Source organism: Triturus cristatus, chromosome 4_1, assembly GCF_964204655.1.
Source record: "Triturus cristatus chromosome 4_1, aTriCri1.1, whole genome shotgun sequence".
NCBI lineage: Eukaryota > Metazoa > Chordata > Amphibia > Caudata > Salamandridae > Triturus > Triturus cristatus.
The window spans coordinates 108,540,156-108,554,605 of NC_140585.1; the positions used below are offsets into that span (position 1 = coordinate 108,540,156).

The following is a 14,450-nucleotide window of genomic DNA, read 5'->3' on the forward strand; positions in this document are numbered from 1 at the left end:
CTTTTGCACTTGAGCTGTTTGATGGATGCAAGGAATCCCTGAAACCCAGGGACTGCAAAGTCTCGATCATAATCAATGGAAGGTATTGTTTGAATAAAAGTGAAAGATATGGAAATCGAAGCACAAAATCCTTCGAGCCTGATTTGAACCAGCGACCTAAGGATGTCTGACTTTATGCTACAGTCCTCCGCTCTACCAACTGAGCTATCGAAGGAGTGGCTGAAGTATCTTTCAGCGCTGTAATTATCTCTCGCTCAAGAAAGGTTGTGGGGTGGGGATCAGGAGCAGATCGATGAAAATCATTAACATTACCTGCAGCTCCCTCTCAAAGTCACCAGTTCTTAGAGCACACTGTAAGGTACGTCTTATCACCCCAAAGGAGGATTTCAGACCAAAGTTCATGTTCTGTCTTGGCTTGGGGATAAGCAGGGGTGCTCCAAATTTCAATTTTACAGAAAGGAAAGGAACTTTGATACAAAGACCTTGGGCAGCATTGGTGGCAAATGGATGGCTGCGCGGAACCATGAAAGAAATGACAGAAAGTTATGGGAGTCATTACTAAGCACCCAGCATCAAGAACGTGCATTTTGGATGCATTTTCAAAAGGAAAGAGAACGAAAAAAATCTGTAGATTGAAGGTGATTGAGATAAACAAAATATTCCGTTTTTCTAAAAGCTACTGTAAAGAGTCTTTGGTTTAGAAGAAGAACCCTTACCAATGATCAAGAGAGATGCGACAGATTTCTATCATCAAAGCATTATGGTTGTCAAGATGAATCATCACTTTGATGTCTTCAACAAGTAGGATTCTTTTGATCTATAATCATCAAAAATGAGATAGCCCCATTTCATGGGATTTTTCAAGGCAAACGTCTGACAGATTAAGCGGGGTCCTCTTCCCGGTTGGAGGACATATCTCTTCCTTCATCATGATGCCAGCCTAGCTTTCTGCCCAAAATCCAAGGTAAGCATGGCAAAAGTCTGGAGATGCCGGGGATTGAACCCGGGGCCTCATACATGCAAAGCATGCGCTCTACCACTGAGCTACATCCCCACTTCTGCAAGATTTGACTGTATGATTGGAAACCCTGCATTGAACCGACGGCCACATCACCCCATTCGACTCTGCAGTATACAATGTCAGTCAGGAAAATCCTTCAGCCTTGTACCTGGATGATCTTCATGGTCTTATGTACAAATGCCTATATACAGCCTTCTTAGCGCAGTAGGCAGCGCGTCAGTCTCATAATCTGAAGGTCCTGAGTTCGATCCTCAGAGAGGGCATTTATTTCCTTCTTTTGGAATGCAAAATTCTCCGATTTTCTTGAAATGCGCAAACTATGCCTAGTTCAAAGATTTTTCCAAAGCAAATGTCTGACTATTTAAGTGGGGCTCTCACCCCAACTGCATGACAAACTTCTTCTTTCTGCATGATGGCAGGCTAGCCTTCTGGAAAAAAGCCAAGATAAGGAACAGAGGCTCCTGGAGATGCCGGGGATTGAACCCGGGACCTCATACATGCGAAACATGCGCTCTACCACTGAGCTACATCCCCACTTTTGCACTTGAGCTGTTTGATGGATGCAAGGAATCCCTGAAACCCAGGGACTGCAAAGTCTCGATCATAATCAATGGAAGGTATTGTTTGAATAAAAGTGAAAGATATGGAAATCGAAGCACAAAATCCTTCGAGCCTGATTTGAACCAGCGACCTAAGGATGTCTGACTTTATGCTACAGTCCTCCGCTCTACCAACTGAGCTATCGAAGGAGTTGCTGAAGTATCTTTCAGCGCTGTAATTATCTCTCGCTCAAGAAAGGTTGTGGGGGTGGGGATCAGGAGCAGATCGATGAAAATCATTAACATTACCTGCAGCTCCCTCTCAAAGTCACCAGTTCTTAGAGCACACTGTAAGGTACGTCTTATCACCCCAAAGGAGGATTTCAGACCAAAGTTCATGTTCTGTCTTGGCTTGGGGATAAGCAGGGGTGCTCCAAATTTCAATTTTACAGAAAGGAAAGGAACTTTGATACAAAGACCTTGGGCAGCATTGGTGGCAAATGGATGGCTGCGCGGAACCATGAAAGAAATGACAGAAAGTTATGGGAGTCATTACTAAGCACCCAGCATCAAGAACGTGCATTTTGGATGCATTTTCAAAAGGAAAGAGAACGGAAAAATCTGTAGATTGAAGGTGATTGAGATAAACAAAATATTCCGTTTTTCTAAAAGCTACTGTAAAGAGTCTTTGGTTTAGAAGAAGAACCCTTACCAATGATCAAGAGAGATGCGACAGATTTCTATCATCAAAGCATTATGGTTGTCAAGATGAATCATCACTTTGATGTCTTCAACAAGTAGGATTCTTTTGATCTATAATCATCAAAAATGAGATAGCCCCATTTCATGGGATTTTTCAAGGCAAACGTCTGACAGATTAAGCGGGGTCCTCATCCCTGTTGGAGGACATATCTCTTCCTTCATCATGATGCCAGCCTAGCTTTCTGCCCAAAATCCAAGGTAAGCATGGCAAAAGTCTGGAGATGCCGGGGATTGAACCCGGGGCCTGATACATGCAAAGCATGCGCTCTACCACTGAGCTACATCCCCACTTCTGCAAAATTTGACTGTATGATTGGAAACCCTGCATTGAACCGACGGCCACATCACCCCATTTGACTCTGCAGTATACAATGTCAGTCAGGAAAAAACTTCAGCCTTGTACCTGGATGATCTTCATGGTCTTATGTACAGATGCCTATATACAGCCTTCTTAGCGCAGTAGGCAGCGCGTCAGTCTCATAATCTGAAGGTCCTGAGTTCGATCCTCAGAGAGGGCATTTATTTCCTTCTTTTGGAATGCAAAATTCTCCGATTTTCTTGAAATGCGCAAACTATGCCTAGTTCAAAGATTTTTCCAAAGCAAATGTCTGACTATTTAAGTGGGGCTCTCACCCCAACTGCATGACAAACTTCTTCTTTCTGCATGATGGCAGGCTAGCCTTCTGGAAAAAAGCCAAGATAAGGAACAGAGGCTCCTGGAGATGCCGGGGATTGAACCCGGGACCTCATACATGCGAAGCATGCGCTCTACCACTGAGCTACATCCCCACTTTTGCACTCGAGCTGTTTGATGGATGCAAGGAGTCCCTGAAACCCAGGGACTGCAAAGTCTCGATCATAATCAATGGAAGGTATTGTTTGAATAAAAGTGAAAGATATGGAAATCGAAGCACAAAATCCTTCGAGCCAGATTTGAACCAGCGACCTAAGGATGTCTGACTTTATGCTACAGTCCTCCGCTCTACCAACTGAGCTATCGAAGGAGTTGCTGAAGTATCTTTCAGCGCTGTAATTATCTCTCGCTCAAGAAAGGTTGTGGGGGTGGGGATCAGGAGCAGATCGATGAAAATCATGAACATTACCTGCAGCTCCCTCTCAAAGTCACCAGTTCTTAGAGCACACTGTAAGGTACGTCTTATCACCCCAAAGGAGGATTTCAGACCAAAGTTCATGTTCTGTCTTGGCTTGGGGATAAGCAGGGGTGCTCCAAATTTCAATTTTACAGAAAGGAAAGGAACTTTGATACAAAGACCTTGGGCAGCATTGGTGGCAAATGGATGGCTGCGCGGAACCATGAAAGAAATGACAGAAAGTTATGGGAGTCATTACTAAGCACCCAGCATCAAGAACGTGCATTTTGGATGCATTTTCGAAAAGGAAAGAGAACGGAAAAATCTGTAGATTGAAGGTGATTGAGATAAACAAAAAATTCCGTTTTTCTAAAAGCTACTGTAAAGAGTCTTTGGTTTAGAAGAAGAACCCTTACCAATGATCAAGAGAGATGCGACAGATTTCTATCATCAAAGCATTATGGTTGTCAAGATGAATCATCACTTTGATGTCTTCAACAAGTAGGATTCTTGTGATCTATAATCATCAAAAATGAGATAGCCCCATTTCATGGGATTTTTCAAGGCAAACGTCTGACATATTAAGCGGGGTCCTCTTCCCGGTTGGAGGACATATCTCTTCCTTCATCATGATGCCAGCCTAGCTTTCTGCCCAAAATCCAAGGTAAGCATGGCAAAAGTCTGGAGATGCCGGGGATTGAACCCGGGGCCTGATACATGCAAAGCATGCGCTCTACCACTGAGCTACATCCCCACTTCTGCAAAATTTGACTGTATGATTGGAAACCCTGCATTGAACCGACGGCCACATCACCCCATTTGACTCTGCAGTATACAATGTCAGTCAGGAAAAAACTTCAGCCTTGTACCTGGATGATCTTCATGGTCTTATGTACAGATGCCTATATACAGCCTTCTTAGCGCAGTAGGCAGCGCGTCAGTCTCATAATCTGAAGGTCCTGAGTTCGATCCTCAGAGAGGGCATTTATTTCCTTCTTTTGGAATGCAAAATTCTCCGATTTTCTTGAAATGCGCAAACTATGCCTAGTTCAAAGATTTTTCCAAAGCAAATGTCTGACTATTTAAGTGGGGCTCTCACCCCAACTGCATGACAAACTTCTTCTTTCTGCATGATGGCAGGCTAGCCTTCTGGAAAAAAGCCAAGATAAGGAACAGAGGCTCCTGGAGATGCCGGGGATTGAACCCGGGACCTCATACATGCGAAGCATGCGCTCTACCACTGAGCTACATCCCCACTTTTGCACTCGAGCTGTTTGATGGATGCAAGGAGTCCCTGAAACCCAGGGACTGCAAAGTCTCGATCATAATCAATGGAAGGTATTGTTTGAATAAAAGTGAAAGATATGGAAATCGAAGCACAAAATCCTTCGAGCCAGATTTGAACCAGCGACCTAAGGATGTCTGACTTTATGCTACAGTCCTCCGCTCTACCAACTGAGCTATCGAAGGAGTGGCTGAAGTATCTTTCAGCGCTGTAATTATCTCTCGCTCAAGAAAGGTTGTGGGGGTGGGGATCAGGAGCAGATCGATGAAAATCATGAACATTACCTGCAGCTCCCTCTCAAAGTCACCAGTTCTTAGAGCACACTGTAAGGTACGTCTTATCACCCCAAAGGAGGATTTCAGACCAAAGTTCATGTTCTGTCTTGGCTTGGGGATAAGCAGGGGTGCTCCAAATTTCAATTTTACAGAAAGGAAAGGAACTTTGATACAAAGACCTTGGGCAGCATTGGTGGCAAATGGATGGCTGCGCGGAACCATGAAAGAAATGACACAAAGTTATGGGAGTCATTACTAAGCACCCAGCATCAAGAACGTGCATTTTGGATGCATTTTCAAAAGGAAAGAGAACGGAAAAATCTGTAGATTGAAGGTGATTGAGATAAACAAAATATTCCGTTTTTCTAAAAGCTACTGTAAAGAGTCTTTGGTTTAGAAGAAGAACCCTTACCAATGATCAAGAGAGATGCGACAGATTTCTATCATCAAAGCATTATGGTTGTCAAGATGAATCATCACTTTGATGTCTTCAACAAGTAGGATTCTTTTGATCTATAATCATCAAAAATGAGATAGCCCCATTTCATGGGATTTTTCAAGGCAAACGTCTGACAGATTAAGCGGGGTCCTCTTCCCGGTTGGAGGACATATCTCTTCCTTCATCATGATGCCAGCCTAGCTTTCTGCCCAAAATCCAAGGTAAGCATGGCAAAAGTCTGGAGATGCGGGGACTGAACCCGGGGCCTCATACATGCAAAGCATGCGCTCTACCACTGAGCTACATCCCCACTTCTGCAAGATTTGACTGTATGATTGGAAACCCTGCATTGAACCGACGGCCACATCACCCCATTCGACTCTGCAGTATACAATGTCAGTCAGGAAAATCCTTCAGCCTTGTACCTGGATGATCTTCATGGTCTTATGTACAGATGCCTATATACAGCCTTCTTAGCGCAGTAGGCAGCGCGTCAGTCTCATAATCTGAAGGTCCTGAGTTCGATCCTCAGAGAGGGCATTTATTTCCTTCTTTTGGAATGCAAAATTCTCCGATTTTCTTGAAATGCGCAAACTATGCCTAGTTCAAAGATTTTTCCAAAGCAAATGTCTGACTATTTAAGTGGGGCTCTCACCCCAACTGCATGACAAACTTCTTCTTTCTGCATGATGGCAGGCTAGCCTTCTGGAAAAAAGCCAAGATAAGGAACAGAGGCTCCTGGAGATGCCGGGGATTGAACCCGGGACCTCATACATGCGAAACATGCGCTCTACCACTGAGCTACATCCCCACTTTTGCACTTGAGCTGTTTGATGGATGCAAGGAATCCCTGAAACCCAGGGACTGCAAAGTCTCGATCATAATCAATGGAAGGTATTGTTTGAATAAAAGTGAAAGATATGGAAATCGAAGCACAAAATCCTTCGAGCCTGATTTGAACCAGCGACCTAAGGATGTCTGACTTTATGCTACAGTCCTCCGCTCTACCAACTGAGCTATCGAAGGAGTGGCTGAAGTATCTTTCAGCGCTGTAATTATCTCTCGCTCAAGAAAGGTTGTGGGGGTGGGGATCAGGAGCAGATCGATGAAAATCATTAACATTACCTGCAGCTCCCTCTCAAAGTCACCAGTTCTTAGAGCACACTGTAAGGTACGTCTTATCACCCCAAAGGAGGATTTCAGACCAAAGTTCATGTTCTGTCTTGGCTTGGGGATAAGCAGGGGTGCTCCAAATTTCAATTTTACAGAAAGGAAAGGAACTTTGATACAAAGACCTTGGGCAGCATTGGTGGCAAATGGATGGCTGCGCGGAACCATGAAAGAAATGACACAAAGTTATGGGAGTCATTACTAAGCACCCAGCATCAAGAACGTGCATTTTGGATGCATTTTCAAAAGGAAAGAGAACGGAAAAATCTGTAGATTGAAGGTGATTGAGATAAACAAAATATTCCGTTTTTCTAAAAGCTACTGTAAAGAGTCTTTGGTTTAGAAGAAGAACCCTTACCAATGATCAAGAGAGATGCGACAGATTTCTATCATCAAAGCATTATGGTTGTCAAGATGAATCATCACTTTGATGTCTTCAACAAGTAGGATTCTTTTGATCTATAATCATCAAAAATGAGATAGCCCCATTTCATGGGATTTTTCAAGGCAAACGTCTGACAGATTAAGCGGGTCCTCTTCCCGGTTGGAGGACATATCTCTTCCTTCATCATGATGCCAGCCTAGCTTTCTGCCCAAAATCCAAGGTAAGCATGGCAAAAGTCTGGAGATGCCGGGGATTGAACCCGGGGCCTGATACATGCAAAGCATGCGCTCTACCACTGAGCTACATCCCCACTTCTGCAAAATTTGACTGTATGATTGGAAACCCTGCATTGAACCGACGGCCACATCACCCCATTTGACTCTGCAGTATACAATGTCAGTCAGGAAAAAACTTCAGCCTTGTACCTGGATGATCTTCATGGTCTTATGTACAGATGCCTATATGCAGCCTTCTTAGCGCAGTAGGCAGCACGTCAGTCTCATAATCTGAAGGTCCTGAGTTCGATCCTCAGAGAGGGCATTTATTTCCTTCTTTTGGAATGCAAAATTCTCCGATTTTCTTGAAATGCGCAAACTATGCCTAGTTCAAAGATTTTTCCAAAGCAAATGTCTGACTATTTAAGTGGGGCTCTCACCCCAACTGCATGACAAACTTCTTCTTTCTGCATGATGGCAGGCTAGCCTTCTGGAAAAAAGCCAAGATAAGGAACAGAGGCTCCTGGAGATGCCGGGGATTGAACCCGGGACCTCATACATGCGAAGCATGCGCTCTACCACTGAGCTACATCCCCACTTTTGCACTCGAGCTGTTTGATGGATGCAAGGAGTCCCTGAAACCCAGGGACTGCAAAGTCTCGATCATAATCAATGGAAGGTATTGTTTGAATAAAAGTGAAAGATATGGAAATCGAAGCACAAAATCCTTCGAGCCAGATTTGAACCAGCGACCTAAGGATGTCTGACTTTATGCTACAGTCCTCCGCTCTACCAACTGAGCTATCGAAGGAGTGGCTGAAGTATCTTTCAGCGCTGTAATTATCTCTCGCTCAAGAAAGGTTGTGGGGGTGGGGATCAGGAGCAGATCGATGAAAATCATGAACATTACCTGCAGCTCCCTCTCAAAGTCACCAGTTCTTAGAGCACACTGTAAGGTACGTCTTATCACCCCAAAGGAGGATTTCAGACCAAAGTTCATGTTCTGTCTTGGCTTGGGGATAAGCAGGGGTGCTCCAAATTTCAATTTTACAGAAAGGAAAGGAACTTTGATACAAAGACCTTGGGCAGCATTGGTGGCAAATGGATGGCTGCGCGGAACCATGAAAGAAATGACAGAAAGTTATGGGAGTCATTACTAAGCACCCAGCATCAAGAACGTGCATTTTGGATGCATTTTCAAAAGGAAAGAGAACGGAAAAATCTGTAGATTGAAGGTGATTGAGATAAACAAAATATTCCGTTTTTCTAAAAGCTACTGTAAAGAGTCTTTGGTTTAGAAGAAGAACCCTTACCAATGATCAAGAGAGATGCGACAGATTTCTATCATCAAAGCATTATGGTTGTCAAGATGAATCATCACTTTGATGTCTTCAACAAGTAGGATTCTTTTGATCTATAATCATCAAAAATGAGATAGCCCCATTTCATGGGATTTTTCAAGGCAAACGTCTGACAGATTAAGCGGGGTCCTCTTCCCGGTTGGAGGACATATCTCTTCCTTCATCATGATGCCAGCCTAGCTTTCTGCCCAAAATCCAAGGTAAGCATGGCAAAAGTCTGGAGATGCGGGGACTGAACCCGGGGCCTCATACATGCAAAGCATGCGCTCTACCACTGAGCTACATCCCCACTTCTGCAAGATTTGACTGTATGATTGGAAACCCTGCATTGAACCGACGGCCACATCACCCCATTCGACTCTGCAGTATACAATGTCAGTCAGGAAAATCCTTCAGCCTTGTACCTGGATGATCTTCATGGTCTTATGTACAGATGCCTATATACAGCCTTCTTAGCGCAGTAGGCAGCGCGTCAGTCTCATAATCTGAAGGTCCTGAGTTCGATCCTCAGAGAGGGCATTTATTTCCTTCTTTTGGAATGCAAAATTCTCCGATTTTCTTGAAATGCGCAAACTATGCCTAGTTCAAAGATTTTTCCAAAGCAAATGTCTGACTATTTAAGTGGGGCTCTCACCCCAACTGCATGACAAACTTCTTCTTTCTGCATGATGGCAGGCTAGCCTTCTGGAAAAAAGCCAAGATAAGGAACAGAGGCTCCTGGAGATGCCGGGGATTGAACCCGGGACCTCATACATGCGAAACATGCGCTCTACCACTGAGCTACATCCCCACTTTTGCACTTGAGCTGTTTGATGGATGCAAGGAATCCCTGAAACCCAGGGACTGCAAAGTCTCGATCATAATCAATGGAAGGTATTGTTTGAATAAAAGTGAAAGATATGGAAATCGAAGCACAAAATCCTTCGAGCCTGATTTGAACCAGCGACCTAAGGATGTCTGACTTTATGCTACAGTCCTCCGCTCTACCAACTGAGCTATCGAAGGAGTGGCTGAAGTATCTTTCAGCGCTGTAATTATCTCTCGCTCAAGAAAGGTTGTGGGGGTGGGGATCAGGAGCAGATCGATGAAAATCATGAACATTACCTGCAGCTCCCTCTCAAAGTCACCAGTTCTTAGAGCACACTGTAAGGTACGTCTTATCACCCCAAAGGAGGATTTCAGACCAAAGTTCATGTTCTGTCTTGGCTTGGGGATAAGCAGGGGTGCTCCAAATTTCAATTTTACAGAAAGGAAAGGAACTTTGATACAAAGACCTTGGGCAGCATTGGTGGCAAATGGATGGCTGCGCGGAACCATGAAAGAAATGACACAAAGTTATGGGAGTCATTACTAAGCACCCAGCATCAAGAACGTGCATTTTGGATGCATTTTCAAAAGGAAAGAGAACGGAAAAATCTGTAGATTGAAGGTGATTGAGATAAACAAAATATTCCGTTTTTCTAAAAGCTACTGTAAAGAGTCTTTGGTTTAGAAGAAGAACCCTTACCAATGATCAAGAGAGATGCGACAGATTTCTATCATCAAAGCATTATGGTTGTCAAGATGAATCATCACTTTGATGTCTTCAACAAGTAGGATTCTTTTGATCTATAATCATCAAAAATGAGATAGCCCCATTTCATGGGATTTTTCAAGGCAAACGTCTGACAGATTAAGCGGGTCCTCTTCCCGGTTGGAGGACATATCTCTTCCTTCATCATGATGCCAGCCTAGCTTTCTGCCCAAAATCCAAGGTAAGCATGGCAAAAGTCTGGAGATGCCGGGGATTGAACCCGGGGCCTGATACATGCAAAGCATGCGCTCTACCACTGAGCTACATCCCCACTTCTGCAAAATTTGACTGTATGATTGGAAACCCTGCATTGAACCGACGGCCACATCACCCCATTTGACTCTGCAGTATACAATGTCAGTCAGGAAAAAACTTCAGCCTTGTACCTGGATGATCTTCATGGTCTTATGTACAGATGCCTATATGCAGCCTTCTTAGCGCAGTAGGCAGCACGTCAGTCTCATAATCTGAAGGTCCTGAGTTCGATCCTCAGAGAGGGCATTTATTTCCTTCTTTTGGAATGCAAAATTCTCCGATTTTCTTGAAATGCGCAAACTATGCCTAGTTCAAAGATTTTTCCAAAGCAAATGTCTGACTATTTAAGTGGGGCTCTCACCCCAACTGCATGACAAACTTCTTCTTTCTGCATGATGGCAGGCTAGCCTTCTGGAAAAAAGCCAAGATAAGGAACAGAGGCTCCTGGAGATGCCGGGGATTGAACCCGGGACCTCATACATGCGAAGCATGCGCTCTACCACTGAGCTACATCCCCACTTTTGCACTCGAGCTGTTTGATGGATGCAAGGAGTCCCTGAAACCCAGGGACTGCAAAGTCTCGATCATAATCAATGGAAGGTATTGTTTGAATAAAAGTGAAAGATATGGAAATCGAAGCACAAAATCCTTCGAGCCAGATTTGAACCAGCGACCTAAGGATGTCTGACTTTATGCTACAGTCCTCCGCTCTACCAACTGAGCTATCGAAGGAGTGGCTGAAGTATCTTTCAGCGCTGTAATTATCTCTCGCTCAAGAAAGGTTGTGGGGGTGGGGATCAGGAGCAGATCGATGAAAATCATGAACATTACCTGCAGCTCCCTCTCAAAGTCACCAGTTCTTAGAGCACACTGTAAGGTACGTCTTATCACCCCAAAGGAGGATTTCAGACCAAAGTTCATGTTCTGTCTTGGCTTGGGGATAAGCAGGGGTGCTCCAAATTTCAATTTTACAGAAAGGAAAGGAACTTTGATACAAAGACCTTGGGCAGCATTGGTGGCAAATGGATGGCTGCGCGGAACCATGAAAGAAATGACAGAAAGTTATGGGAGTCATTACTAAGCACCCAGCATCAAGAACGTGCATTTTGGATGCATTTTCAAAAGGAAAGAGAACGGAAAAATCTGTAGATTGAAGGTGATTGAGATAAACAAAATATTCCGTTTTTCTAAAAGCTACTGTAAAGAGTCTTTGGTTTAGAAGAAGAACCCTTACCAATGATCAAGAGAGATGCGACAGATTTCTATCATCAAAGCATTATGGTTGTCAAGATGAATCATCACTTTGATGTCTTCAACAAGTAGGATTCTTTTGATCTATAATCATCAAAAATGAGATAGCCCCATTTCATGGGATTTTTCAAGGCAAACGTCTGACAGATTAAGCGGGGTCCTCTTCCCGGTTGGAGGACATATCTCTTCCTTCATCATGATGCCAGCCTAGCTTTCTGCCCAAAATCCAAGGTAAGCATGGCAAAAGTCTGGAGATGCCGGGGATTGAACCCGGGGCCTCATACATGCAAAGCATGCGCTCTACCACTGAGCTACATCCCCACTTCTGCAAGATTTGACTGTATGATTGGAAACCCTGCATTGAACCGACGGCCACATCACCCCATTCGACTCTGCAGTATACAATGTCAGTCAGGAAAATCCTTCAGCCTTGTACCTGGATGATCTTCATGGTCTTATGTACAAATGCCTATATACAGCCTTCTTAGCGCAGTAGGCAGCGCGTCAGTCTCATAATCTGAAGGTCCTGAGTTCGATCCTCAGAGAGGGCATTTATTTCCTTCTTTTGGAATGCAAAATTCTCCGATTTTCTTGAAATGCGCAAACTATGCCTAGTTCAAAGATTTTTCCAAAGCAAATGTCTGACTATTTAAGTGGGGCTCTCACCCCAACTGCATGACAAACTTCTTCTTTCTGCATGATGGCAGGCTAGCCTTCTGGAAAAAAGCCAAGATAAGGAACAGAGGCTCCTGGAGATGCCGGGGATTGAACACGGGACCTCATACATGTGAAACATGCGCTCTACCACTGAGCTACATCCCCACTTTTGCACTTGAGCTGTTTGATGGATGCAAGGAATCCCTGAAACCCAGGGACTGCAAAGTCTCGATCATAATCAATGGAAGGTATTGTTTGAATAAAAGTGAAAGATATGGAAATCGAAGCACAAAATCCTTCGAGCCAGATTTGAACCAGCGACCTAAGGATGTCTGACTTTATGCTACAGTCCTCCGCTCTACCAACTGAGCTATCGAAGGAGTGGCTGAAGTATCTTTCAGCGCTGTAATTATCTCTCGCTCAAGAAAGGTTGTGGGGGTGGGGATCAGGAGCAGATCGATGAAAATCATTAACATTACCTGCAGCTCCCTCTCAAAGTCACCAGTTCTTAGAGCACACTGTAAGGTACGTCTTATCACCCCAAAGGAGGATTTCAGACCAAAGTTCATGTTCTGTCTTGGCTTGGGGATAAGCAGGGGTGCTCCAAATTTCAATTTTACAGAAAGGAAAGGAACTTTGATACAAAGACCTTGGGCAGCATTGGTGGCAAATGGATGGCTGCGCGGAACCATGAAAGAAATGACAGAAAGTTATGGGAGTCATTACTAAGCACCCAGCATCAAGAACGTGCATTTTGGATGCATTTTCAAAAGGAAAGAGAACGGAAAAATCTGTAGATTGAAGGTGATTGAGATAAACAAAATATTCCGTTTTTCTAAAAGCTACTGTAAAGAGTCTTTGGTTTAGAAGAAGAACCCTTACCAATGATCAAGAGAGATGCGACAGATTTCTATCATCAAAGCATTATGGTTGTCAAGATGAATCATCACTTTGATGTCTTCAACAAGTAGGATTCTTTTGATCTATAATCATCAAAAATGAGATAGCCCCATTTCATGGGATTTTTCAAGGCAAACGTCTGACAGATTAAGCGGGTCCTCTTCCCGGTTGGAGGACATATCTCTTCCTTCATCATGATGCCAGCCTAGCTTTCTGCCCAAAATCCAAGGTAAGCATGGCAAAAGTCTGGAGATGCCGGGGATTGAACCCGGGGCCTGATACATGCAAAGCATGCGCTCTACCACTGAGCTACATCCCCACTTCTGCAAAATTTGACTGTATGATTGGAAACCCTGCATTGAACCGACGGCCACATCACCCCATTTGACTCTGCAGTATACAATGTCAGTCAGGAAAAAACTTCAGCCTTGTACCTGGATGATCTTCATGGTCTTATGTACAGATGCCTATATGCAGCCTTCTTAGCGCAGTAGGCAGCACGTCAGTCTCATAATCTGAAGGTCCTGAGTTCGATCCTCAGAGAGGGCATTTATTTCCTTCTTTTGGAATGCAAAATTCTCCGATTTTCTTGAAATGCGCAAACTATGCCTAGTTCAAAGATTTTTCCAAAGCAAATGTCTGACTATTTAAGTGGGGCTCTCACCCCAACTGCATGACAAACTTCTTCTTTCTGCATGATGGCAGGCTAGCCTTCTGGAAAAAAGCCAAGATAAGGAACAGAGGCTCCTGGAGATGCCGGGGATTGAACCCGGGACCTCATACATGCGAAGCATGCGCTCTACCACTGAGCTACATCCCCACTTTTGCACTCGAGCTGTTTGATGGATGCAAGGAGTCCCTGAAACCCAGGGACTGCAAAGTCTCGATCATAATCAATGGAAGGTATTGTTTGAATAAAAGTGAAAGATATGGAAATCGAAGCACAAAATCCTTCGAGCCAGATTTGAACCAGCGACCTAAGGATGTCTGACTTTATGCTACAGTCCTCCGCTCTACCAACTGAGCTATCGAAGGAGCGGCTGAAGTATCTTTCAGCGCTGTAATTATCTCTCGCTCAAGAAAGGTTGTGGGGGTGGGGATCAGGAGCAGATCGATGAAAATCATGAACATTACCTGCAGCTCCCTCTCAAAGTCACCAGTTCTTAGAGCACACTGTAAGGTACGTCTTATCACCCCAAAGGAGGATTTCAGACCAAAGTTCATGTTCTGTCTTGGCTTGGGGATAAGCAGGGGTGCTCCAAATTTCAATT

At 44.1% G+C, this 14,450-nt stretch overlaps 11 non-coding genes across 11 annotated transcripts; 6 read left to right on the top strand and 5 right to left on the bottom strand.

Moving 5' to 3' along the window:
- Positions 1 to 1,211: 1,211 nt before the first annotated feature.
- TRNAM-CAU (transfer RNA methionine (anticodon CAU)) lies at positions 1,212 to 1,284 on the top strand. The gene has a single exon. It is a non-coding gene; the product is annotated as a tRNA-Met (tRNA).
- Positions 1,285 to 2,767: 1,483 nt separating this feature from the next.
- TRNAM-CAU (transfer RNA methionine (anticodon CAU)) lies at positions 2,768 to 2,840 on the top strand. The gene has a single exon. It is a non-coding gene; the product is annotated as a tRNA-Met (tRNA).
- A 199-nt stretch (positions 2,841 to 3,039) lies between these two features.
- TRNAA-CGC (transfer RNA alanine (anticodon CGC)) lies at positions 3,040 to 3,111 on the bottom strand. The gene has a single exon. It is a non-coding gene; the product is annotated as a tRNA-Ala (tRNA).
- A 1,213-nt stretch (positions 3,112 to 4,324) lies between these two features.
- Positions 4,325 to 4,397, top strand: TRNAM-CAU (transfer RNA methionine (anticodon CAU)). Its single transcript has one exon. It is a non-coding gene; the product is annotated as a tRNA-Met (tRNA).
- A 199-nt stretch (positions 4,398 to 4,596) lies between these two features.
- TRNAA-CGC (transfer RNA alanine (anticodon CGC)) lies at positions 4,597 to 4,668 on the bottom strand. Its single transcript has one exon. It is a non-coding gene; the product is annotated as a tRNA-Ala (tRNA).
- Positions 4,669 to 5,879: 1,211 nt separating this feature from the next.
- TRNAM-CAU (transfer RNA methionine (anticodon CAU)) lies at positions 5,880 to 5,952 on the top strand. Its single transcript has one exon. It is a non-coding gene; the product is annotated as a tRNA-Met (tRNA).
- Positions 5,953 to 7,706: 1,754 nt separating this feature from the next.
- Positions 7,707 to 7,778, bottom strand: TRNAA-CGC (transfer RNA alanine (anticodon CGC)). Its single transcript has one exon. It is a non-coding gene; the product is annotated as a tRNA-Ala (tRNA).
- A 1,211-nt stretch (positions 7,779 to 8,989) lies between these two features.
- TRNAM-CAU (transfer RNA methionine (anticodon CAU)) lies at positions 8,990 to 9,062 on the top strand. Its single transcript has one exon. It is a non-coding gene; the product is annotated as a tRNA-Met (tRNA).
- A 1,754-nt stretch (positions 9,063 to 10,816) lies between these two features.
- Positions 10,817 to 10,888, bottom strand: TRNAA-CGC (transfer RNA alanine (anticodon CGC)). Its single transcript has one exon. It is a non-coding gene; the product is annotated as a tRNA-Ala (tRNA).
- Positions 10,889 to 12,100: 1,212 nt separating this feature from the next.
- On the top strand, positions 12,101 to 12,173 carry TRNAM-CAU (transfer RNA methionine (anticodon CAU)). Its single transcript has one exon. It is a non-coding gene; the product is annotated as a tRNA-Met (tRNA).
- Positions 12,174 to 13,927: 1,754 nt separating this feature from the next.
- TRNAA-CGC (transfer RNA alanine (anticodon CGC)) lies at positions 13,928 to 13,999 on the bottom strand. Its single transcript has one exon. It is a non-coding gene; the product is annotated as a tRNA-Ala (tRNA).
- Positions 14,000 to 14,450: the final 451 nt, after the last annotated feature.